General features: G+C 41.7%; 1 protein-coding gene across 1 annotated transcript in view; it reads left to right on the top strand.

Annotated features, from left to right (window-relative positions):
* The first annotated feature begins 1,829 nt into the window (after positions 1–1,829).
* Positions 1,830–26,595, top strand: part of sox6 (SRY-box transcription factor 6) — a 137,568-nt gene continuing 112,802 nt past the window's right edge. The window contains exons 1-2 of the mRNA XM_034680096.1: positions 1,830–2,028; positions 19,378–19,447. The gene's annotated coding sequence lies outside the window, so the exon portion shown is untranslated. The remainder of the gene's footprint in view (positions 2,029–19,377; positions 19,448–26,595) is intronic.

Raw genomic sequence — 26,595 nt, forward strand, 5'->3', positions numbered from 1 at the left:
CGGGAAATGCTTTGAATACTTGCGACATGGCTGCGCACATTGATTGCCAAGATTGACAGCGGCTCTACCCATCGTCTTCTCTTGTCTGAGTGAGAGAGAAAGAGAGGGAGGGAGAGATAAAGAAGAGATAGGCGAACAACAAAAGGTACTTGTAGTTTTGGACAGCTGAAGTTCACAGACAGCAGACGGGATCCCCTCATATGGCCCCGTGTGCGCACACTTAAGTTTTCGCTCAACAGATAGCTCAGTGAGCATTTTCTACCAAACACAGCTAGTCCAGAAGTCTTTACGCACGGGAAAGGACGCAGAAGTGTCATCTCTACGGCTCAGATCCTTAAGGTAAACAACATATTGACTTTACTTTCTAACATGCTCTTTGCTGTCCTGACATTTTTTCCCTGTGTTGTGTTGCTGATTCCTTAAAGTCGAGCGCTCTGTCACTGAAATGTTCCGGGACAGCGCGCGCTCTTTACTATCATACCATCTTTAGAAAGTTCTTTGTGTGTCCGGTTTATGCGGGTAGACACGTTTTGTAGCGGGAGAATAACTGTCAAAGTGTAAATATTAAGATTTTCTGATGTGTCGCTTTCATCAAAACAAGCCGGAGTACACGCGAGATGAGAGGGTGGCGCGGGGCTGGCTCGGAGGCGCTCGGGCTCACCTCAGAACCGGAAAACGCGCTAATTCCACATCAAACTTCATGAGAAATAGGTCTGAAATAACCCGAAACATCTTTTACAGGAGTGAAACCCTCTTTATTTTGTTTATTTCAGCAGCGTGTAGCCACGCGAGCGGACAGATATTTCCCAGTTTAATCTGCAGCGTTGAGACGAACGCAGACCGCTGTCACTGACAACATTTACACTAAACAGCACTAAAAACCGAGGATTTTCACTCTGAGGTTCATAACGTTAACATAACGCTGTTGTTGTGTTTGTGTTTACATGTCCCGTAACTTTCTCGGGCTGGTGGCAGTTTCTCTCGTGTCCACACAGCGGTACTATTCATTGACACTGACGCGCGCCCTGTTAGGGTTCCTCTCTCTGCCTGTGAGGTGCTGGACAAGTTTATTTGAAGCTTTCTTCTCATTATACCTTTATACATTCCGAAACTGCCTCTCACTCCTTCATTTTGTCTTATTTTCTAATGTAAGAATCTCTCTCTTTCTGGCCGCCGTGCAGCCTGGGAAATTTCTCTTCCTTAACTTTCTGGAGAGGTCAGGGGAATCGACCTCTGAAGAATGCATAAGCCATAAATTAAATTCAACAATCGCAAGGCTTGTCCATTTAGAGAAGATGTACTTGAACAGACAGTTTTCCATTTAAGCCGAAGGCTCTGAAGCTCGGCGCTCCCGGACGCAGCACACAGAGGATCTCTTGTCAAAAGTGCAAATGTTCCTCAGAAGGGTTCCTTGTTGTCTTTCTTTTACATTAAAAAAATATTCATCTAGCCTTTAAACTGAAGAGTTAGGCTTCTTTTTTAGAGGAAAAAAAACGCTTACAGTGTATTTTAATCACTTTAAATTTGTTTCTCAGTTCTTTTCAGCACAAACTCTGTAAATTATTTTTCAGGCTGAATTGAGGATAAAGCGATATTTTTACTGCACATGTTAATGACAGCGTAAGTGGCGCGAGATGACACTAAATTATTTTTAGATATTAAAAAAATAAAAGTGTGTAAAAGCTGATTTCCTGCGAGAGTCATATTCACATCTAAATATATACTGAGAGGCTGAAAACATTTTAATTTCTAAATAACTCTCATTGTTTGTCTTTTCTTCTATTTATTGAACAACGAGTACGTGCGTTTTGGACCACACACACCTGTGGCTAATTAATGAAAGCATGATTATCCCCTGCGTGTCCTTTTTTTTAAACCCCTCTGACAATGACACATTGTGCTGTAATTATCTCCAGTGAATCACAGAAACAGTTCTCAGAGGAAAGTTTTTTATCCTTTATATCATCGTGGTATTTTGTCCTGAACAGTTGCCCATAGTGCAGCTGTGCGCGCAGGTTTCCTCATAAGGTAAGGCGGTTCTGGAGACCAAATGCGAGTCTAAATGGCACATTTATAATTAGACTGCCCATTCAGCACATTGTCCTGGTGTCTATACAGGGACACTCGGCTCTGTCTGTGTTACAGTTTGTGTGTGCCGGCTGCTGCAGCTCAGCGTGTCGCTCCCAAAAAGCGCGAGAGGGGAAAGAGTGAAAAGCGGTGTTTGAGCGCTTTGATGCACTTGGCTCCTATTTAACATCTCTCACTTCTTTATGAGCACACAAACTACCGGCAGCTTAATTCATCACCTTCTTCTTTTCATACAAAGCTCTGAATGTGCGTTTCAATCAAATTAGAAATGTAAAATGCAACTACAATTTTGGCAATACGAACTCTTTATATCATTTCTGCAATTTTTAAGATATTGCCCAAAACAGACTCACTTTTATTTCTCCGTTACTGCGCACATTCAAAGTTTAATTAAAAACAGAAGACTGTACATTCATCGACAAGTGTTACTCAACATGACTTCAGGGCTATGATATAATTAATTTGGACTGGCCTTGTGTATTATTTGTATTTTTTAGTAGGAGAAATAAAAACTAGCGCTTGGGTCTCGCTCTAACTTAAGCTTTTTTGCAGGACAGACAAATCTAGCATTTCCCACCTGAGCTCAGCGGAAGATATAGACTCACTGACGCTGATGTGCCAGTAAGTTGAAAGATTTTAGGACTTTCAGTTTGGCATGAGGGGAGAAGCCACCTGGCTTGTCCAAACACATCCTGCACCCTGTCCAAGTCCAGTCTGTGTTGCGTTGCAGGAAAAACTCTGCTGCTGAGAATCAATTATTTCATTCTCCTGCTCTGCTTTTAAGAAACCTTTTTTATAGTATGTTTTTATGAGAGGGGGAAATGTTTAGACCGAGTGCCACCGACTGAATTTACTCACAGCTTTACTTTTATTTGTGCTCATCATCTAAAGGTAGAATTTGTTTAAACTGGACCCTTGTGCCGGCAATTAGTGAGATCAAAGAAAAGGCAGGAGAGAGAGAGGGAAGGAGGGAGAGAGAGGAGAGGAGGAAGAGGGAGACAGGGGGAGACAGGGGGAGTGATTCAGACACAAATGTGCTCTGTGATATTTCTTTAAACATTTTCTTATATCTTGGTGACATGAACACTGATTATTGATTTTGCTTTTGGATGATCGGAGGAGAACTCAAGATTATATTTTGGTAGAATAATTGTGAATATAGCTAAAACAAAATTGCAGGACTCCCTTTACAAGGGTTCAGTTTGCATATCTATATATGGTATTGTAAAGTGTTAATTATTTCATTGCTAGGAGCATCAGCTTTAATCAAACTATATACCTCTAATTGACACAATTTAATTCCATGTTTTTAATATTGTTTAATTTCATGGCCCTGCTCTTCTGTAGAGTTCTACATTACAGAATCTGCCAAACTGATTGTTTTTTAAAAGAATTCCAACTTGCTGGTTTCACAGATTTGACAGATGAAAATAAGAAATATTTTATTGACATAATCCTGCACTGGGATCATAAATATCAGTGCTTATCATTTGCAGATACCGCAGAGTGACTTTGCAAACAATCTTAAAAATATGTGCGATAATGTTTGTAGATTATTCCGTGATGATGCCGCTGCATCAGTCTCTCTTTGGTCCTTGGTGTTTTTAATTCTCATAAAACTTTCATTACTTTATTGTAGTGTGTGTGTGTGTGTGTGTGTGTGTGTGTGTGTGTGTGTGTGTGTGTGTGTGTGAGTGAGAGTGTGAGAGGGAGAGAGATAGACAGACAGACAGAGAGAAAGCCCCTGAACGCCCTGGCACGTGTGCATGCATGACTGATATTTTCCCTCTCTCTGATGTTTAGCAGAGTGTCTTCACTCTTTGCACGGGTAGCTCCTATGGCTGATTGTGATTTGAAACGTCTAAATCCAAAAAGCCGCCCTGTCTCTCCCGACTAGATGTCATTAAGGCCGTGAATCTGAGTCCTCACACGTTGCGTTATCTGTCCGTATAGACTGTGTTTTGCATTTGTTCCAAGTGACAGGACGATGCTTCTTGGATGAGGGCAGGCAGAGTGGAGGAAGAGGAAGAGGGGATCTGATGGAGCAGGGAGAGGGGAACAGGTACTCGTCTCCCTGTCTTTGTGGTGTTGGAGCGAGCTGATGATAAACAAGATGAGAGGAGGTAAACAACAGCAGGTCTGGTAAAGGTGGAGGAGGGGGACAACAGATGTTGTGACATCTGTCTATCTAAGTGTTATCTAATGTGCTGCAGGATATCTCAACAATGATCCAAACTGAAGACGCCAGTAGATTTTAGTTTTGGTAGTATTTCCTCTTTATCAAGAAGTTTCTGTCGAGTGTATATGAGGTGTCATGATGCTTCATGATCTGTCACAGGACATGTCGTTGGGCATTTCGTGGCATTGTAATAAATGCATGTAATGGTTGGTGGTCCGTCACACACACATAGCTCTTGGTGAATCAGGTTTGTGTGGACGTGGGGTTGTAACTCAGTGCAGATGCCCTCTGTTCGGACACAGTTGGTGTATTTTTCACATCAGGATATTACAGTTTGGATGTCTGCACCGTTGTCACCCTAAGTACTGAAGTAATGCAGGTGAAATCAACTGTTTCATTAGGAGCAGAGAGAGGGGCATCACCTCCAAAAAGTCCCTGTTTTGAATAAAAAGCTGCAAGCCAGAGCGATTAATATGAGGAGGTGTAATGCAGCAATCTAACAGAGCAGCTGTGTATAAACTAAAGCTTTTACATTTTGAATTTCATCCAGTTTTTCACTTGATTTACCACAAACAGTTTAAGGGAGTTTTTTTAAGCTCTTTTATTCAGGTTTCTCTAATGCCAAAAATTGAACTTGAGTGTGTTACTTTTTATTCAGACCCACACACAGCACCTGTGTGCCAACACTTAGTGAACATCCGTTGTTTTTTTTCCCCTGCTCCTTTTAGATCTGCGTGTCCCTCTGACTGCTTTAAGTGAACAGTATTGCGGACATTAAAGGATTACAGATGAAAAAAATCTAAATATGTGCATCTTCACAGGAACTGCATAATTGCACAAGGAACCTAAGTGGCCCATTTTGATCTGTATCATTCACTCTCCCACTGAAAATGTTTTTCTCAAAATAATTGGACATTTTCTTTTAGCGCATGGCGTAATTAACTTTGACTTCAAAATTCATCAGTATCCGGCCTCTGTCGACTTTTTTTCCCCTAAAATCATACATTAATATGTAGAGTTAATTGGAGGGGCTTTGGTGGCATGTGCATGTGTCTGACACAGGTCTGAGACTGCAATCAGGTGCAAGAATTAGTCGTCCTCATTGTTTTTTTTAGAATCACATGAAGATTTGTACAGTGGCTCTGTGAAGATGCTCGCCTTTATTTACATATCAAAGAGGCACACAGTGCAGCCGGGCAGTAATTAAAATGTGCTGGATTTTGGAGTCCCTGCACACACACACACACACACACACACACACACACACACACACACACACACACACACACACACACACACACACACACACACACACACACACACACACACACACACACACACACATTTTCTCTCTACTGACACAGGCATGGGGACACAGTCATCAGTACATACACATACACACAGATACACTCACACACACACATCATATGGACCAAGGCTGAGAACTGTCAGGTTGTGTGAAGAGTGCAGGTGGTTTAAACTGAATTTTAAACAAACACTCATGTCGGCCCGTTTTCCTTTTGCAGACACTTGGGTGTAGAATCCAAAGCTGTTTTCATATGTGTGTGTGTGTGTGTGTGTGTGTGTGTGTGTGTGTGTGTGTGTGTGGCAACCATTTTGTTCGCTTCAGTTTGCGAGGGCCGTGGATTAATTATTTTTTCACTTTGACTCTGTAACAGCTTTTACTGACTGCAGCCCCACTAACCTTTTAATTAATGTACCAGACAAATTTTGAAACTTTTTATACACCGATTGATTCGCCATCTTTATGAATGTGTATAAATGTCCTTGCTGCAGAAAGCCATGATTAATTAGAAAAGAGGAGAAAAAAAAGGAAGAGGAAGCTGTGATCTTCTGCCAGAGTGAGTTCTTTCCTGCTAGAGTTGGGGAAGCTCTGAAGACCTGAGATTGTGTCTTGTGAATGAACAAGGGAAAAGAGATTAGTGTAATGTGGGCTTTTGCGCTGCTCACACACAAAAGCGTCACAACAAGCCTGTTCCTTGTGATCCCCCCCATTGTGTTTGGATCAAGTCTCATGGGTGAGCCGCTGCCTTGGAGGATGTTTTAAAAGGACTCAATGAAACTATCAACAAGGGCAGCTGTGACAATCAGAGCTTCTGTGTATCACAACATGAAAAAGGCCATGCTGAAGTTGAACTTCTTATTTAATATGAATAATCTTCTGCAGAAAAAGGCATTATTTCCACTTTTAAGGTGGAGCTTTACTCATAAGGTAGTAATCATTCACTATAATCGATCAGGTTGCACAAAGTTTATGTTCTCATTAGGAGGCAGTAGTTATTTTTGTATCCAAGTTACACAGGTCTCTGCTGTCTGTAAAAGCTCAACGATAAGACATTATCCAGTCGGTGGAGGTTGACAGCCAGTTAGGTATCTGCCAGGCTGATCTCTCTTGAGATGTAAAATATGCTCCATAGTATGTGCGACTAAGCCAGTAAATCTGAGTTCTTCACTCTGCGGCGCAGCCTTGAGGATGCTAGGAGCCGTTCTCTTGGCACACGACTGCATATCAGATCAGATTGGCGGCTTAGTTTCTGTGTGCATATTTGTGTCTGTGGCTTGTAAATAGCGTCTATCTGTGCATGTGTGGATACAACTGAGATACAAGATCTGAATGCAAGATAATTGTGCACTGAATTGACATGACCATGATGAGGAGTGCTGCTTTAATGTTGCTATTCAGTCCATTTTGAAGATGTAATACTTTTAAATTACCCTTACCCCTACCCAAGTTTTGTTAAGACAGGCCTCAGAACAAACATACATTATATTCAATGCCATTGAGTTTCAGGATCTCTTTAGATTGTGTGTGTGCGTGTCTGTGTGTGTGTGTGTGTGTGTGCCCGCTAAGATGGAATCAAATACTGATGGACCACTTGCAACACATGCAGCCACTGTGACATCTAAAACAGGCGAGGAAGTTATGGAAAAGAGAGGAGGTATTGGGCCAGAGGACAGATTCCCAACAGTTTTTCCTTGGAAAAATGCTGATGTGTGATGCCAAAAATAAATCAGAGTGACAAAGAGCTCGGGTGGGAGATCAATGGAAATGGTCTTGTGGCTCAAGTTTTGATGAAGTTAACCGTGGCATCTCTGCTAGCCCGAGCCTTTTGTTTCCTCTCTGAAAAATGTCTTCTTACACCGGCTTGGACGTGTTACAAGACTTTGCCCTTAATGTGCATTAAGAGAAAATGGCTTCAACAGACCCGACCACAAGCTTTTACTTGGTCTCTGTCTGCCTATGTTATCCTCTCTCTCTCTCTCTCTCTCTCTCTCTCTCTGAGTAAAGGGAGGGGGTCGTTTTGGACCCTGTTGGTGAAAAGATGGTCTAAGAGTGAGTCACCTGGGACTCACAGGGACTCAGGGCTCAGCACAGAAAATGATTTAGGTGTTCACTTTGCTTTACACTGCCCTGATGAGGTGTACGTTGAGTTAACCTGCACATCTTAAACTTGTCTTTTCATGCTGGTTGACAGTTCTTTACATATTGAGTTGAAATATATGAAGAGTTGAAGCTTTGGCTGACCTTTCCTCTTTATATTGTTTCAAAATGGTAGTTTTCTCCACTCATAAAAACTGGTACCTGGAAAAGGTGCTTTTATTATGATGCAACAATAATGATAACAGAGAAACTAGTGTTGGTTATTTCTTCAAGGCCCATTCATTTTTATTCCTCAGAGAAAGCTGTTGAATACTGAGAAATATTTTTCCAAGTCTTTAACTACGCTTTACAAAACCCTGTGCGGCTCAGCTCCTCATACGTATAGAGGCAAAGAGCAGCGACAGTGAGGGAAGCCCAAACAGGCCAACTCAAAGAATAAAGGCCGTCTGTGATAATCACTTTCTTGAATGAGACTTAAAGACAGAAATCGTCTGAAATGATAGAGAAAGCCTGTGGTTTGGCCCACGCAGTAAATTTCCCATGAGCCTCTTTGACAATCCGAGAGGATAGCCACTCTGGCACACGCCACTCGCCCACATACAGCACACACACACACACAGAGTTGTTACTGCCAGGCTGCATGGCCGTAGAAACCTCTGGGAGGCTCGTGGAGGGTGACTGACAGGAGGTGTGTGAAGACTAAAGTGAAGGGAAGAAGAGGAGGATGGGAGAGGGCGTCTCTTTGAGGAACACTTAGCAGCAAATCAACAAAGTCTTTCTGAGGACAGTGAAATGATAAGTATTTAGAAGCAAATGGATGGATCTTTAGCCTTTAATTGAAACATTTTATGGGTACAATTAAAGAGCCTGCAGTCTCCAAACCAATATATACAAATGACTCCTACCTCCTACGCTTTATTTTCATATGCAACTAATTTGCAACAGCGATTTACGTTCACTGTCAAAGCTTGTTCGCAGAGTTAGCTTCGTGTACCGCAGTGTAGAGTCAAAGGGAGGAGTGGGGGTGGATCGCTTGGCGCGTGACTCCTCGGGTGTTTATCCCATTGCAGTTGATGTTTGGGAATATTTACCATACCATGATGTTTCTGCAGACCTTAACCAAGTGTTTGAGTTCCCCATCCATAACCATAATGTACTAACCATGACCACAGTGTTTCCCTAACTCTAAACCAAGCACTTTGAGCTGCCGAAACATGAAAAATGCAGTGATGCTCCAGTTGATGGGAAGGGGTCGTTGCAGCGGATATAGATTCAAACTGTTGACAGTAAACTCTTTGCATCAGATTATTTGTTATTTAAAAGATTAACAAAACATACAAATGTTAAAGAACGTTTTGGTGTGATGGTTTTATATTTCTGCACTGAAAGTAGATGAGCAAAGAGTGCGTACAGACTTTAAGTCACAGTCATATGGTTGCTCATACAGATGCACATGCAGCCGGGGCGAGGTTGGATTTTTGTGTCCGCGAGGAGAAAGGCTTTACGTCCTTGGTTAGGGGTGGGGTTGAGGGTAAACCGGGGAGGTACAATGTTCCTCCTCATCTTCAGCAAAGCTAAATTTATTGGTCACCATCTGCAGGGTGGAGGAGCTTGGGTTGTGGCCAGGCCAAAGAAAGGCTTCTAATTAAACAGTCATCATTATCAACTTGTGGTCAGTGATCATCATCCCCAACACTGGTTCCCCCCGAGATGAACATGGAACCATTGAGGCTTTCCATGCAACCCGTCCTGGACTGAATTAGAATAGAAGAGCAGAACAGAGGAGAAAAGTGCAAGCTAGAACAGCTTTTTTTTCTTCTCTTGGCAGAACAGGCAGCACGCGGCCCTGTGCCATATCCACTCAGGTTTAAACAATTACCAGTTATCAGAGAACCCAGTAGAGCTTCAGAGCTGGCACTACTGTCGTTCTTTTGACTGCCGTGCTTCAGGCCACGGCTTCAGACATGGCCAAGTGTGACATGTAAGCAGAGCTTTCGATAATTTCAATTAGTGTAAGAGGGTGTAGCCTGCAGTATCTGTATCACTGCTGCGGGAGGAGATCTCCTTTGAAGGTGACAGCCGCCTTAATACACTATTTCTTGGTGTGATGTGTGAGTGACACAGAGGCGCTCCAAGAGGATGGCAAAATGGTTTATTAGGACCTAATTAGAGCCCTGTGATTAAAGGGGAAGTGACTGTGATTAAGAGACCTACAGATGATGTGGAAACATGGATGAATATTCAGAGGAGAAAAAGCACAGTACATATTAGCCTGCGTGTGTGTGTTTTGAGTGTGTGTTTGCCTTTGGAGAATACACGAGCATTACGCAGTCCAGACTGCCTTGAAGCAGTCTCTCTTATTACGATATCATCTTTACATCTGCTCAGCAGTGGAGTGGCTTTAACATTTTAAGCTAATAGGCGTAAAAAGTACTCGTATGAAAATGTAACTAAAACCTTACATCTGGTGAAATATGCACACTTGCTTCATATAGGAATTTGAAAGAAATTTGAAAAAGCAGTTCTTGTGTTGTAAATATGAACAAAACATGAAGATGACCCGTTTGTGGCTTTTTCTTAATGGTTTCAGTTTGGCATGTAAGAGTTATGCTGAGGACTTTCACAGCCAATTGAACATGAAACCTCGAGGAATGTTCTGCAAAGCCAGGTCTGCCTCTGGAAGCTTAGGGCACTTGCAAAGAATCACACATTCTTGTGAACTTCAGAGTAAGTGCTGTTTAATCAAAGAGATAAATGGCTCTATTATTAGAAGTCTCCATCAATAGAGAGATTAGCATTGGACTTTTTTTTTCTTCTCGCCTCACAAACTTTTTCAGATATGTGATAGCCACCACCATTAGAAATCATTTATGGGAGTGTTCTGAGGGCAGGAGATTGTCAGCAGGGCTGTACGATTTTTACAATTTCACAACTGACTTCCTCTTTAAAATGACACAGGCTTACCTGCCTATTACTCCCTTTGATTTCTACAGTACATGCCTCTGCGCTCTGAGAGGTATTCATAATAAGCTTAAACTCTGCTGGCTTCATTGCTAAAGGGTGCTTATCTCTCAGCTATTCAACAGAAAGAAGGGTAATATTTTTTCCAATTTCAACATTTTACTGTCAGGCCACAGTTTGTCCAAAAAAACATGAGAGCCGTCGTGCACACACATGGATATATGGACACATACATGCACACATGCACGGCATAAGAACATGTTCACACACGCACACGCACGCACACTCACGCGCACACACGCACACACGCACACACACACACACACACACACACACACACACACACACACACACACACACAATCAATGGTTACACAGAAAATATTTTGGCCTTTTAAAAAATGGAATCAGGACAGCAGTGGGTTTTTTAAAACTGGATGGAAGTCCAATATTTCAGCACTTTGTATTTTTATTCAGCATACATTTTAACTCACATTTCTAAAGCTTGTGGGAACTATTGTGCTAGTTTTATTTAACAGACTGCACGGCTTATTCAATTTAAATCCTGAATAGTGTTTTTCTTTTATTACGTAGATCATGCTCACCTTGCAGCACTTACTGCGTGTTTAGACATGCCATTTAATCTATGTACATTTTCGTTTTGTCCCACTGGAATGTTCAAAGCTCACTCAGCTCTAAATACTCGTATGTAATGTAAGATATACTTGAAAACTAGTTTGTGGTGAGTGGTGGTGGCCATGAAGGGCCTTCTCTCTTTTGCTTGGAGCCATGTCAGTTTTTCTTGTAGAATAATGAGAAGCATGTGCCGGGCAAGTGAAAACAACATCTTTCATGTGACCCACCTGTCGTGCTTTCAGCACAGTTAAACCGACCTCATGCTACTATTGTCTTGACAGCTACACCAAAGGGCCTCTTCCTCCTGCTCTTCCCCAACCTTCTCGTCTTTAATATCCTGTTTTAGAAGCTTCTGATGGAAGCAAACAGAAGCTAACCAGACACTTGAAGAGAAAAGCTAAACCTTAATGACCAGCAGAATTTAAATACACATAATCTGTAGGTGCAAAGTGTTTGTTTGAACTTCTTCTTTCTCCAGCAGTTAACAGTGTGCAGGGTGTGCTTTTGTACTGTGAGTCTAAGTGCTCCCCAGCCCTCTGCATGTTGCCTCAGCCTGCAGGGCTTCTCAGTTTTACCACTGCTTGTGCCATGCTGTAATAGGCTCCCAGGACATGATGGGAATAAAATAACCGCTTGACGATGTTTTTCTTACCCCCCTCATTCTCTACTAAATGTAAAATGTGCCCAGAAACATGGGATATATGGTGAAGGTTGTGATGTCAGTTGTTATTGCTGGATATGGGAACCAGTAAATTTTGGATTATTTTCCACAATCTGCTGTGCAGAGTGCATTATGTCACAAAGGCCACATTGTAGCTAGTTGGGTGTAGTGCAGTGTTGTCTCTCTCTCTCTCTCTCTCTCTCTCTCTCTCTCTCTCTCTCTCTCTCTCTCTCTCTCTCTCTCTCTCTCTCTCTCTCTCTCTCTCTCTCTCTCTCTCTCTCTCGTTCTGTGCATTGCTGGGCCACCTTCTGTGCCTCCAGACTGCAGCTCTACTTTGCCCATTTTTCTTTCCTTGTGCTGCAATCAATGGACAATGGGCCTATAGGGTACTCTACAGAATGGGAGAAAATCATGCATAAAAGTGTGCAGACTAATGGCTGAGAATATTCAGACTTAAGTTTTCTCCTGACCTATTTACTTGTTTGCATTCCTGTGGATAATTATAATCTAATTTTTGTAAAATTCTGTTTTTCTTACACATATTTAAGCTCAAGTTTGACTCTAGCTATGCATGGCTTTGAATGATGAGTAATTGTCGATACATTTTGGTTCTGTGCAGAAAACTGGGACTCTAACGCTGCTTTTGTTGAATGCAGTATGGAGAAGAAGAGCCTGCTGTTTTTTCTGCTAATTAAATTTGCCACTAACATATGCTGGCAGCAACCTCTTACCTTGTTTGACTTATTTATTGCCTGACCGTGGAGGTAATTTGACCTTTCATTTCAAAGGTTTTTTTTTTTTAATCCAGAAAAGGAGTGTTAAACTCAATTATACCAGTGATTAGTGGCTCAAACACTACATTTGTTTCCTCTGGGGGGACAAGCCAAGTACACAACCCTGCTCTCAGCTCCTTGTCCCCTTACTCCTGGCCCTTCCACCCCTACAGGGCAACAAGAGGGTGGGGTAAAGTAAAAGGAGGGTGAAATGAGGATGGGGGCGGGTGGGAGACATGAGTGAGATGAGAAAGGGAGAATGGAGAAGAGAGAGAGAGAGAGGGAGGAAAGTGCCCCACAGTTCCTGCCATGTCACTGGAGATTTGTGTCCTCCTTTTAAATCATTTCCCTCTTAAGAAGATTAAGAAGGCAGAAATATTCTCAAACTGATCATTTTCCCTCCCCTTAAATGGATTCATTTGCATTTGCAAACGCTGCTATTAATTGTGGGTTTCACAAAAAGACAAATGACCTCTGCAACTGTAAATAAAAAGAAAAAAAACAGAGGTTATAATGTTAATTGTTGGAATGGCTGTACAGGGGCCAGTGGAGCCACAGTGAAGCATGTGCTCCCATCAGCATCAGATTTACACCACGGCAAAATACTCGATCCATCAGTTTATTTTTCATTTTTTAAATCTTAAAAAGCTTCAAATCTTAACGTGAACAGACTTCATCCACACATATTCCACTAAAAACACAATTTCAATGCTATTTGTGAGCATCATGCAAGAACATGCTGTTATTCTGAGAGGACAGTGTTGGACTACATGAATGGAAGTCAGAGATTTTCCAACATGGAATATGTTTGCTGAGCTGCAGTCCTTCCTTTGCTGAGAACACTGTGACCCATTTTTACTCTGACATGCTACAAAGGTTTCACACATGTCCCGAGTTAAAACTGTCCTCCTGAGCTGGCCGTTTGGATAATTATTTTTCAACTTAAGCCTGCCTTTGCGAATCAGAAAATGCATGGCAGTAATAGGAGTCATTGGTGGAAAAGGCCACTATCACACAGAGCGCCCCTGCCTGCTTCTCCTCAAAACAAGGCGAACACTGAATAATTTGAGGACACCAATGCCTTGTTGTAACCTGATCATTTATGGATCAGTTGTTTCCTTTCTGGTTTAATTCACCATGTGATTGATTTTCAGTGCAGTACTGTTGGAAAATATCCACACTAAACCGTGCCTGAAATAGGGAATCATTTGAATACAGATGCTTACGGCTTAGGCCTTGTCACTGGAAAGCACTCGGAGCCAGGAGACAATTGCAGGTTGATTATGTTGCTTCTGACAGAAGTTGCAACTCCTTTGTACGAGGCAGAGATATTTGCATCTAAATGCTTATTGTAGACATCTAAACAGCATAAAGACTGATTGTAAATGCCAGCTGTTGGGCTGTGCTCACGAATAAAAAAAAGAATTTCAATAAGGAAAATTGGGATGGAAATGAGGAAATTATTTTCAAACAGTGGAGCTGAAATCAATAAGAAGGAAATGGCGGCATTTGTTGTGCTGGGTGTATTTGTCATTTTTATTGAGCGTGTTTGTTCAATCACATATGAATCTATTTACAGTAGGCTACTATGTTGTATTTTAACTGGTGGGTTTATATACAGATGAATTATGTCTTATTCTTTGATGTCTACTGCAGGGTTCATGTAGTGCAGTGTGTGAGAGATGTTTGAATTTGTTTTTGGTTAATTTATTGGAAAAATAAAACTGCTGAAATATACTATTTCCTTGATACGATGTTTAGAGGTATTTGAGATGGTTGGAACATGCCATTCCTTCCTTTGTGTGAATGCATGTGTTCATATGTGCGCTGTGTATGTAAGTGCAGTTGTACAGTATACGTGGGTGTATACTTGTGTGTCTGCTCGGTGCCCAAAGCAGAGTGATGCCCCTGCTGATTCTGCTCCTCTAGCTCTTTGTCCTGCTGCACTCAGTGTGTCTGCCTCCTCAGGAGACTGGCAGCCTTCTCTAGTGTGTCTCCACAAAGGCCTCAGCCTCCTTTGAGGTGTTAAAAACTTCCATTTATGCATCTCCCAGGACAAAAAAAAAGCACCAAGCCCATTTGAGTCCGGTTGCAACACAGGCAGACATTGTGGCCACGCTTCTCTAGCACTCATTTCACAGATTCTAAAACCAGTATGTGGTGAACAGGATTTGAGGGGCTAAAGTGCCCCGTGAGGGCCAGGCGATAAGAGGGGAGAAACGCCACCACACAGTAAACTAGAAGATGGGTCCAGGAAAATAAACACATTACCTGGGAGAGAGGGGAGAGACTTGTTTTCATGCCCCTGCCCCCAACATAACACAAATCCACAAACCCCACACTGAGGAAGAAAGAGAAAAGGGCAAAATAAATACGAGTGGATTTCTTAGAAGTAGAGAAAATACAAAAACAAGCCTTTCCTGTGTTCTCTGTCTTTACACTCTTTGGAGTATGCACAGGGTATCAAAGAGAATTGATAGGTTGCACACCCTGTTAGGAGCACTGGGGACTGAATGCCATCCACCATGAAGAAGAAATAACATTGTATTTGCTGGTTGTTCCTCCCTCTTCACTCTCACACTGTCGTTCAGTAGACAGACTTTTATTCTTGTTCTTTTAGGCAGAGGAAATGACAGATAATGCATTTGCCGAGCAGCACGCAAAAGCCTCGTTCAGCCACAGCTCTGTATCTGTATCAGACCACTGCTCGCAACAAACTCTGAGTAGAATAGCTGCTCTTCAAGGGTGTTTCTTTTCTGCTTTATTTGACACGACAGCACTTCAGCTCCACCAGAAAACAGGTCACTGTTATACTCTCAACAAAGATATTTAACTGGATGTGGATTCTCTGCTAGTCATTCCTGACACACTGGTGCGAGACATTTTGTGAGTGTCTCGTCTTCAGCGGTTCAGTGTGAGGACAGGATCAGCCCGAGACACACACAAAAAAGAGCAGTCTGAGAGAGACAGAGGGGGAAGATAAAAAGAGGAGAAGAGAGAGATTTGCAAGGCAGTGACAGTTAACGGTGTGCTGGAGCATGAAGCAGCTGTTTGCACGTGATTGACCTGTTTCCAACACCAAATAATTCAATGATATGGTGGATCTCCTGTAGAAACACAGCTTGTCCATCCAAAGACATGGCACTGGGCTCTTTATTTTTTTATTCATGGCTGTCAAAAGTTGTTCCTACATGTAGGTAGTGAGTAATTTGATGAGCTAAAAAACGACTCCCTCTTTAAAACGACTCTACCTGGACTGTAGCTGTTCTCTGACCAGCGACGTCCCTTCATTTCTTGCTGAGCTGATTACTCAGGCTGTCGATTCATATTTCACACATGATGCCACCGCAGAGAGGACTGACTTCATGGAACTGGATATTCAACAGACAATCACATGTGTTCAATTACTAAATCAGACATTTCTGAACGTTCTGCACTTCACCCCCTCTTCCTCCTATTTCTCTATTTTTCCCTTGGACCACTGTTACATCCCAAACTCCCTCATGCAGTCCCCATCCTGACTGCCTGCCTGCCTGACTGTGTGGCTGCTGCTTCTGCAGAGATAACCACACAGCATCCAGGTGGGGAGCAGCCCGCTGATGGCATAGATTACTTCTATTGTCAAAATAACTCACTCGGCAGAATTCCTACTTTAGCGTGTTTGGACGCAGGAGAGAGGGAGGATTTGGGACGAGGGATTGAGAGGATTTTTTTTTTAACATGTTGCAGATCTGGATGAATTCCAAACAGAAGTTGAAGCACAAGTTTCGGCTTGCCTAATGCATATCCACACAAAACTACACAAGCTTAAATGCACATTAACAGCAGTCACATAAATATACAGTCACCAACATAAAGCAATTTAAACCTGTTCTATGTTTAGTAGCTTTAATGCAACACAGAGGAAGAGAGCATGAAACATAAAAACTATATTTGGTCAGTGCAGCTGTGCAGCGGTTGGTTTCCCTGTGCTGTATACAGTTGTGGTGAGGTTGTCTATTGATTCTGAGCCACTGTCACATGATGGTGGAAAAACACAACTCTCTGTTATGGTCAGAGGAAATTAAATCAAGCATAGCCCACACCGAGCAGGAGCACATGTCTGGAATTTGAAGGTTCAGCTGATTTGAAAGTGAATCTTTCTGTGTTTACTTCAGCAGGCGTACACAAAAAATAAAAATACTTCAGCTGTTTTTTGGGGTTTTTTTTCAACCTCTGTGAGTGGGCTGACCTTTTGTTTTACCCACTCTATCAATGCAGAAACAGGGGACTTGAATCTAGTGTAGTGTAGTGTTTTTTAAACTATGATAAACTGTGGGATACTTTGGATTAGGCACAGTCTTTGGAGAGTTAGAAACGGCATTGTCTGCACATTTCCTCACAATTTTAAATGAAGTTGAAATAATGCTTTCATCTTTGACCCTGCTTCGGTACAAATGAAATCTTTTCTGGCAACTATAGTGTGTGTGTGTGTGTGTGTGTGTGTGTGTGTGTGTGTGTGTGTGTGTGTGTGTCTGTCTGTCTGTCTGTGTGTGCATGTTTGTATTTCCATGTATTCCTTTTGTGTGTGTGTTCATGATGTACGTAGCTCTGACCAGCCAAAGCTAGAAGGAAAGGCCACTCTTTGACAGAAATGCCACAGGTGGCTGTCAGCTCTCTGTCCCTGCTCCTTTGATGCCAGCTCCATCACTCTGTTTGGATCTTAGTATCTGAGAACCGTGTGGAACAACAGTCCTTGTTTCTCGCTCTAACTGCTCACTTGGGACTCATTTTCCTGAAAACACTTTCTTCCTTCGACTTTAAAAAAATACTGGATAATATGAATTGGTAAGGCATGTTGACAATTTGTGTATAAAACGTGGTTAAACCAATCATTTGTATTCGGTTTGGACTGGAATTGTTTAATAAGTCCCTGATCCTCTAATTAGTACCAGGGAGTGCCTGTTTTATGTTTCCTGCCTGTAGGTCTAACTCACAGCTGGAAAAAGCTGCTGCATGCAGCTACAATAGGGCCGGTTGACACTGACTCTTATTACACCACAGGGATTATTACATTAGCTTCATTAGAATATCATTTGGCTTCCCTTGTTATTTGCAATTATAAATTCCTTTGTTTTTTTTTCTCCCGCAGACAAATAATTGACTTAAATAACCAAGGAATAAGGAATGCATTTCCCCATTCATTATATACCTCATTGTTCTCAATTTACATCAGATTATGAATTCAAAGGATGTTAATGTAGCTCTGTGTAATTATTAGAGCTCTCATTTAGGAATTAAGCCTATAGTCAGATGTTTGACAAAGAATGCTTTATTAAATAACCACACATGTAATCTGTGGTTTATCCAGCAGGCAGGGATTGTTGTGTAGACTGAAGAGCTGCAAATGCAAGCTAATCGTGTATGTGTGTGTTTGTGTGTGTGTGTGTGTGTGTGTTAATACAGGAGTGGGTGGTTACAGCTGGAGCAGAGTTCAGAGCAGAGAAATAATGTGTGTTTAGCATCATTTGAGAGGCAGCAGTAGACTTTAAACTCTGAGGTGCTATTCATGTAAAAGCTTCCCATTCATCAGGGGTCACCTGGGTCCCCTCTCCCCTATTGTCACCTCCAGCCTCAAGGCTAACACATTCAAACCCGACTGCCTCTATGTGGTTTGCTCTGTTAGCCCTCCAGCCTCCCACGTAGCAGACTCTGCGCTGTGACAACAATGCAGTGGTAGTGGGTGCTTCATCTGGACTCGCTGTTGGTGGTGGCTCACCGGCCCCTGCGATGGGAGACTGGGGGGCCGTACTGCAAATTAGTGACAGATCAGTTAAGCGTGACCTTAAAAAACCCTTGGCCTTGTTTAATTGGCAGTGCTGAGGCGGACTAATTGTATAAATCAGCTGGTAATGAGATCTTGGCTTATTATGAAACGCAAGATAATGTGAGAAAATGAACACCAATGAGCTTCCAGGTTTTGCATCCCTCAGACTAGATGAGCCTATCAGTGATTTGTCATTACCTACAACTGTGGGTGTGTTTAAGACGGCGTTTGGCTCGGGTGATGCCTTAAGCTGTGTGCGCTCTTACTGTACTAGAGTTTCCTGGTTATTTGTGTTCTTTCAAAAAGGTCCAACTTTAGCAGACATGCTGAAACTAGCAGAGCATGGTGTCTAAATAAATCATTAGCAGGCAGAGCTTGAAGAAAGGAAAGCTAAATGAAATAAAACAACCGCTCTATAGGAAATCTGTTCATTATGGGAATACATCAACTCAAGACAGATTAATGAGGTGACACATGTAGTTTTCAAACAGTGTGTGAGACAGATTCTGATTGGTGAGGAGTGCAGCTCGGATACAAACAAAGCTGTGATACAGTAGCTTTGCTGTGGAGACTCTGACCCCGAGTAAACACACACCATGGCCCCGATTCTCTTCCTCTTGTTCTGTCTCTATTTGTTCCCATGTAGATAAACACAGTTATCTAAGAGTCTTGTTAAGTTCAACCATGGTGCACTTTTAAAAACATATTTAAACTCTTCAATACGTGTTTAAATGCTGTTTTAGGGGGAATTCAGTCAAATGCAAGTACGGCTACTTGTACAGTAATGTTTTTGTAACATCAGTGATTTGATTCTGTATAAAAGGACAAACCTAAAAAAGTGCTCCCCTGTTTCCTTTTTCTCTCATTTCAGGTTTTTACATGAATTCAAAATCAGCCAACCAGTGATCGCTGGAAGCTGGGGATTGAGTCTTTCAGTTTTTGTAAGTATCTATTTGTCCCTTCAGCTTTTTCTGTCTTGCCACGTGTCTCACACACCCCTGCTGTTTTTCACCCACACAGGGCACCTGCAGCAAATGAGGTGGACAATCCGATAGGCACACAATGTATGCACAAATAGACGGTTATTGTAGATAAGCAGACCTTCACATTCGAAATACTCCTTCTTATTCATCCTACTTTTTTAGTCTTTATCACTGTTGCACATGTTATTATTTTGCTTCCTTTATTATATTGTATTTGTTGTCTTGTTTTGTTTTCGCTTAAGATGCAGCTTTATTTTCTTAAAACCGACAGATGGTTGATTTTGGACGAACAAAAAAACAAAAATACATTTTAGAAAAAGGCTGGGAATTTAAAAATAGGTGACTATGTTAAAATTTGGACACTTGGAAGAATAAGTTATGAAATCACAAAATCTAAAATAGCTTGGGATGATCTGAGGTCATTTTTGTACGAAACAACATCACACCTGAATTTAACCCACGCTGTGTTTGATTCCAGTATGTACATGAAAACATGTTTTCGCAAATGAGGTATGTGGAAAAAACAACGTCACACTGTTGCTGTGAAATGAGTCATTTTGCTTGTGAAAAGCAGAAAAGAGAATACTACAGCGCCTCTGCATCAATGAAAATATCGCTTTGACAATCTTTGCTCGGCTGCTGCTCGTGAAGGGTTTCTAATAAAACTGCATCTTAGATATTGAGCAAATAAAGGCGAGGAACTTAGTTGATATTATTCTTTTCCCTCCAAATGTCAGTCTGAGATATCATGAGAGACATATTAATGTGGCTGAGAAGTTCTCCAATAACAGCTGGGGAAATGTCTCTCTGAATTCAAAGTTCATGGCCATTTATCATTGTTTAATCATTTCATACGGCGCACTGACTTCTGATCAGACGAGCATGCACCTGTCTCACCGAGAGCTGTCTCTGCATGTTGATTTTAAGAAGTTAGAGGGAAATTTGTTGCACTTTGACAGTGAGTCATGTAGTATAACCACACTGATGAAGAACATAAATACGTTATTTGATTAATACAACTTTAAAATATATATACTTTTGCACTAAAAACAGCTAGTTTCAACATAAAGCATTAAGATAAAAGCTGTGGATTGTTCACCCTGAGAACATGCCAGTTTTTGTTTTGAGCATGTAAGAACTGTACTGCATGCAGCATTAAAGACACTGTGAGGAGTGTTCATGTTATGTTGATTCTGGTGACCTTTGGATGTTATAGGTAGTGTTTTAAAGACACAGGGTTAAGACTGCATTTCCCATGAGCACCATCGCCCACTGTCAAATTTGTTAAGCAAATGAATGAAACCCACATCTTTTTTTGATACTTCTATTCTTTGTTCAAGGCAACAAAGCAGGCTGATTAGGTCATGCATTGATTTGTAGCTACGTAAAGTTATTAATCATAACACAACAACACTAAACTGATTTATTAGCATTAATTAGCTTACAAAGGGTGACTACAGGTACCAGTTTGCTGGTGTCCCGGTGTCATGATGTGTGCTACGGTATATAAGCTAGAATAACGGAAACATTCACACGGTTCAACTCTTATATATTTAAAATCAGTGAAGCACTCGCATAAACAGTAGATCCTGTTACTACACCATTTTGCTCTTTTAGCTAGCAAAGCCCTGGTTGTAGAGTTTCTCCGTCGAAAACATTACTTCAACAGGAAATGTTCGTCTTTATTGCTTATCCTACTCCAGTATGAGCCGCGAGTAACCAAACATTATGTTAAAATCAATTAATCTAAAGAAATAAATCTCCTCATGCTTACGTATATCTCACTGCCAAACTTGAGTGGAGAGGTTCTTAATGTAGCAACTTTCGAAGGAACGCCAAATATTGACTTGTCTTTTTTCGTGGAAAACATGGCTCAATCACAGGGACTTATATTCAGTATAAAGAAATTACTAATCATGCTGCGGATTATCTTATTTTACTTGGGGCGGATTTGGCTCAGTGGGTAGAGACGGTCGTCTATCAATCGGACGGTCGTCTATCAATCGGACGGTTGACGGTTCGATCCCAGCTCTGGTAGTCACATGCCAAAGTGTCCTTGAGCAAGACACTGAACCCCAAATTGCTCCCTCTGTTGTTCAGAGGTGTGTGAATGTGATCGAATGAGATCAGAGGCTGCTATGTAGTGAGGGACCATCAGCTAACACTGATGGTCCCTCACTACATAGCAGCCTCTACCATCAGTGAGTGAATGGGTATGAATGGGTGAATGTGACGAGTAGTGTAGAAAGCTCTAGTGGTCAGAAAGACTAGAAAAGCGCCATATAAGTACAAATCCATTTACCATTTACTTTGTACACAAGGTCATGTAGCATAACAGTCAGATTATTTCAAGGTCAGTTTAAACTCCTTACTGCGTCTTTAAAAATTAGTTATCCACACCTTCTACTATGAGATATTAAATCAACCATCACAGTCCAGCTGCTTTATAGCATTCAATAAGAACTGAGCAATGTTAAACAAGATTTGATAATATACTTATACAATACAATACTACCAGTTTTCTCTACTGCCCCCTGCTGGTCAGGCTAAAAACACTCCTCGAGTAAAAACATGTATACTTAATACTTTAGGTCAGCAGCTTGGATATTAAAAAGTCAATAGTGAAGTGTGAATGGTTCTGCTTTCAGTGACTGCAACGTTATAATGCATCCTATAAAAGAAAACATCACAAGAAGCCCTACTGAGCTCGCATTCATTGCCGTTATACACTTCCAAGACGTTAATCGGTTCCTCATACAATCAAAAACCTCCCTTCACCTACAGCTCTAATTAATCTCAGAATAATTCAGTGTCTGCAGCACTTATGTAACAAGTTTATTTACACTCATGCAATGTCATTTAGAAACACCTGCGGACACATTAGACCATAAGGATAAATCGCACACACTCTTTGTTAGTGTGTGGTTTATCTAATAAGCAAACAGCCGCGCGGTCTCACAGCTCTCAGCCTCGTATCGATGGACCCACTCAAGGGGAGGATGCGGGGGAGCCATTTTGTCAGAAATTAAATAAACAGCACTTCACCGTAAAATGAAAATGAATAACCTCTGAATGGTTATTCCTCATCTATTATTTCTCAAATGGGCCTCTTCAGTCCACTGACCACAGTGATTATGGTCAACATGTTGCTGCACAGAGAGTGCTTGACAAAGACCGCCCAACAAAGATTTTAATTTCATCAGCCTCAATTACAAGCGAGGATCCCAGTGAGAATATGAAAAAGGTATTGTTGCTCATGTCATTAAGTGTTGAGAATGTGGAAAAGCTGCCAGGACTTTAAACAATTAATTAGTGCTCACTTTATTAGTCTCGACTGACCTCTTTCTGAAGTGCTTTAACTGGAATATGCATGATGGCATTTTGAAAAGGTGGACTGTTGATGAGTTTGGTGTCACATGAAAAGGACCTAATCTCTAAGTTTTCTATTATTATTCATTTTGGAATGTTTGATGGACTTTATATCATTATTAGAAGAATAAAAATCAAATCGAAGTTGACTGCTGTCCTCCTCCTCAAGGTATGCTCCCTTTTACAATAGGACAGTTTCACCTAGTCGCTATAAACTGCAGAAAACAGACCCAAAGCACATGCCATTAATCTTCCTGCTATCCCAGCTGTGGAAAGTAATGCATAACTAAAAGTCCGGTAAAATGAATTAATGATTTCAACCATGAACTTTTCTCCCAAAACGCCATGAATCGTCTCCAGCTGATAATGCAACGCGACCCTAGAGTGTGAAATCCCTGTTGCGTTCAGAGTAGCCAGTTAATTGATTCGCAAATTATTTAAAGTTTGTGGTGCCCAGGGGAGTGCTAGACTGTAATGACAGCCCATTTAAAAGAGTTGAAAAACTCTTCCCTGGCAAGAAGGTATTAAATTGTAACGGTAAGCTAACAAGTCTTATCTGAGCCCAAAGAAGGGGGATGGTAACCTGAGTTTGCTGTTCAGTAAGTCCAGCAGAATGTGCCCATTACATTGGAAATGTATATCAGACTAAAAATTAAGATCAAATTAGAATTTTTTAGACTGTCTCTGGGAAATCAAACATGGAATAAGATACTTTTAAATATAGAAATTATATTAAATATTTGTTTTGAGACACTGATGCATTACTTGGTCACACGACATTTTCAGTCTGCCTCATGTGTGATATCTACAAAAAAATAATTAAATGTATGTCATAAGTTAGTGGTAAAGGTAACTCAAATTTAAGTAGAAGATTTCTTAGTGATAAGACAAAGTTTAAGAGATATACGATCATGCTGTGCAGATATTAGCACGCTCATCTGATAGCACACACAGCGTACGTTCCATAGCTTTTTAGCTGAAGTTTTTTGATCTCTGTGTTAATATCAAGGAGCCTCTAATCTCAACCCATTAGCAACTGCTGTCATTCAGACACACGGTGTCGGCCTGATTTAAATAAAATGAAATGAAGATAGTTGTTTCTGGTCCCTTGGCTTCACTCATTGCCATAAACATATGCTCTGTGCCCCGCTTCTTTCCATCTTATTTATGACTTTAATTTGTTGTGTGGGCTGCGCAAGAAATCAAATTTAATCCAATCCTCCCAGGGACCCTGTCATATAATAACATGGTAATTTCTGTGTATCCTTTTGAAAAATGAGGAAATTAATTCTTCCTGACATGTTCTAATTATTCCAGTGTGAACGGTGGATGGGCTCCCCTCCTTCCTCCCCTCCCTCCCCCAGCCCCCTAAGTGTCAGTTGCCGACGGGTGGCGAGGTGCTAATGCTGACCAGCAGCGCGTTTAATTTGAAACATGAGCAGACACCTTTCAACACACCTTCTTAATGTTGGAGTGGCTCACACAAATTAATTCACTACTCATCTGGCAGCCCCGACTGAGGTGTGTGTGTGTGTCTGTGTGTGTGTGCGTGTGCGTGTGCGTGCATGCAAGAGTATGTGTATGTATGTTAGGGAATGGGGGAGGGGGTCAATTGGACACTTGTGCCATTAGTAAAGGTAACCTAAGGTGTGTCTGTATGTGTGGACGGCGGTGTAAGTGTAAATGCGTACATGTCAATGTGTGTGGACACGTTCTGGACAGGTGACACCATATTTCATGTGACTTAGTGTCGAGTTGGCATAAAACTGTCTGCTGGGATGTAGAGATGCTTGGACAAGTTTTTTCCCTCACTTGTCGAACGAACAGAGCCTTTTCACACATTTCAATTCTCTACTGAGTGCACAGAGAGGCTCATTTAATTAGACTGTCATCAGCCAGTCTTTAGCTTATCACTTCAATTCAATGCATAGGGACACAACTGGAAGAGCAGGCACTAATATCTTATGTTGCATGATCAGAGGAGTTGAAATTCTACAAATTGAATATTTGTTTTTTCATAAAACCTCTAGAACGAAAAAACAACAACAGCAATATTACAAACAATAAATTATGTGTGGAGTAAGATCCCAGGTGAGGCGTTGGAAGCAGAAGTATGAACTCCGAGGAGAGATTTGGTTAATAATTGGAGGGTTTAAGTCCAAATTAAAAATCAAAGAAAACATGTTCTGACTTTTCCAGGCGTTAGTCTGTGTGAGTCCACAGCTCTGCGCACGATCAGATTTTTGGGAGAAGAAATTTGTTTCCACTCTAATTATGTACAGTGTCTGAAGCAGCTCAGACAGAAGTAGAAAAGATAAACAAACAAAAATTACTGAACTTTGGAGTCGGGTTCAAACTGTAGAACTTTAATTGATTTGGTGTGTGTGTGTGTGTGTGTGTGTGTGTGTGTGTGTGTGTGTGTGTGTGTGTGTGTGTGTGTGTGTGTGTGTGTGTGTGTGTGTGTGTGTGTGTGTGTGTGTGTGTGTTGTCTCTGGGTCATAGAACACAGGGCTCAAAGCCATGGCGTCATGGTAGAGGAGAAGAGAGCATGGCTTTGTGAACAGTGGGTGGGTCCCCCCATGACTCAGAGAGAGGAGAGGCGTCAACATGGCCGCCCGGCCTACGGGGATTAAATTGCCCCCCCACACACACACCCTGTAGGGTTAATCACTGCCATTTTGGATCCATGCAGAGGAGCGAATGCTCTCTCCATCACTGTGGAAGAACTGAGACATAAGCCACCGCTGCAGCAGCTCTGTGGGTAGATCTGCTCTATAAGCCTGTTTCCACTCCATACAACAGAGTGTTTTCAGAGCTGGTTTACTTGTCTTAACAATGTTTGAGTTCTGGATCAGTGCAGACTCTTGCTCTCTCCTTTGGATACCGCTATTTTTGTCATATGGCTTTGGTTTAGGGATATTCAAAGTAACCCTGGGTGTAGTTTTTGGTGTGATCTGTGTAACTAACTTCTGTGTCTCGCTGTGCGCCGCGCTCTACGTGAGCTTGTTAATGACTGGAGGCTGAGTGTGCCGTCTCGTGCCAAGACCCACATGGCTGCTGGCGGTGCATTAAATCAGCAGTCAATTTGACTGGAAGTTCGAAATCTGGGCTAGGTTAAGGGGATGTGCTGAAGCCGTGTTAATAGCTAGCTTGTTGTCCATATGGTACTGCTTTAATAGAGCACATTTGTTGCAGATGGTGGGAGACTTGGTTTAGGCAGAGGCAGCTTTTGGCAGAGCCTCATTCTTCGAAAGGGCCGCCGTGCTGCATGGACTGGTCCAGGCCAACTCAGTGATGTCTATCCTCCCTGCTTCTCCTCCACCAAAAAGCCTGCCCTTGAATTGTGGCCTAGCCCTGATTTAAAGACTTTTTTTCCTCGTTTTTTTGAGAGGCAAATACAATGTGGCCTAGTCACTTCTTCCTGAGTTTGGTCGTTTGCTCTCCAAACCGCACCTTTGGAGGCTAAGTTCAGTTGTTTCTGACCACAATGGGACTTAAGACAGCAGGCACAGCTGAGGAAACACAAGCACACAGAGTGAAAGAACAAGGCTCGTGGAAGAGGACCAAATGTAAAGATAGAAACTGAGCAAGACTTAATCTATTTATTTTTCCTGCTAGTTTATACTTTCAGTAAGCCCGCTGGAAGCTTCAGGTGCCATCAAAATAAAAAAAACAATGCTCAGATGATTTAAACAAAATGTGTGTAAATGCTGCCATAGGGTGTGTGTATGTGTGCA

This window comes from Notolabrus celidotus, chromosome 3 (genome assembly GCF_009762535.1).
Source record: "Notolabrus celidotus isolate fNotCel1 chromosome 3, fNotCel1.pri, whole genome shotgun sequence".
In the NCBI taxonomy this organism is placed as follows: Eukaryota; Metazoa; Chordata; class Actinopteri; order Labriformes; family Labridae; genus Notolabrus; species Notolabrus celidotus.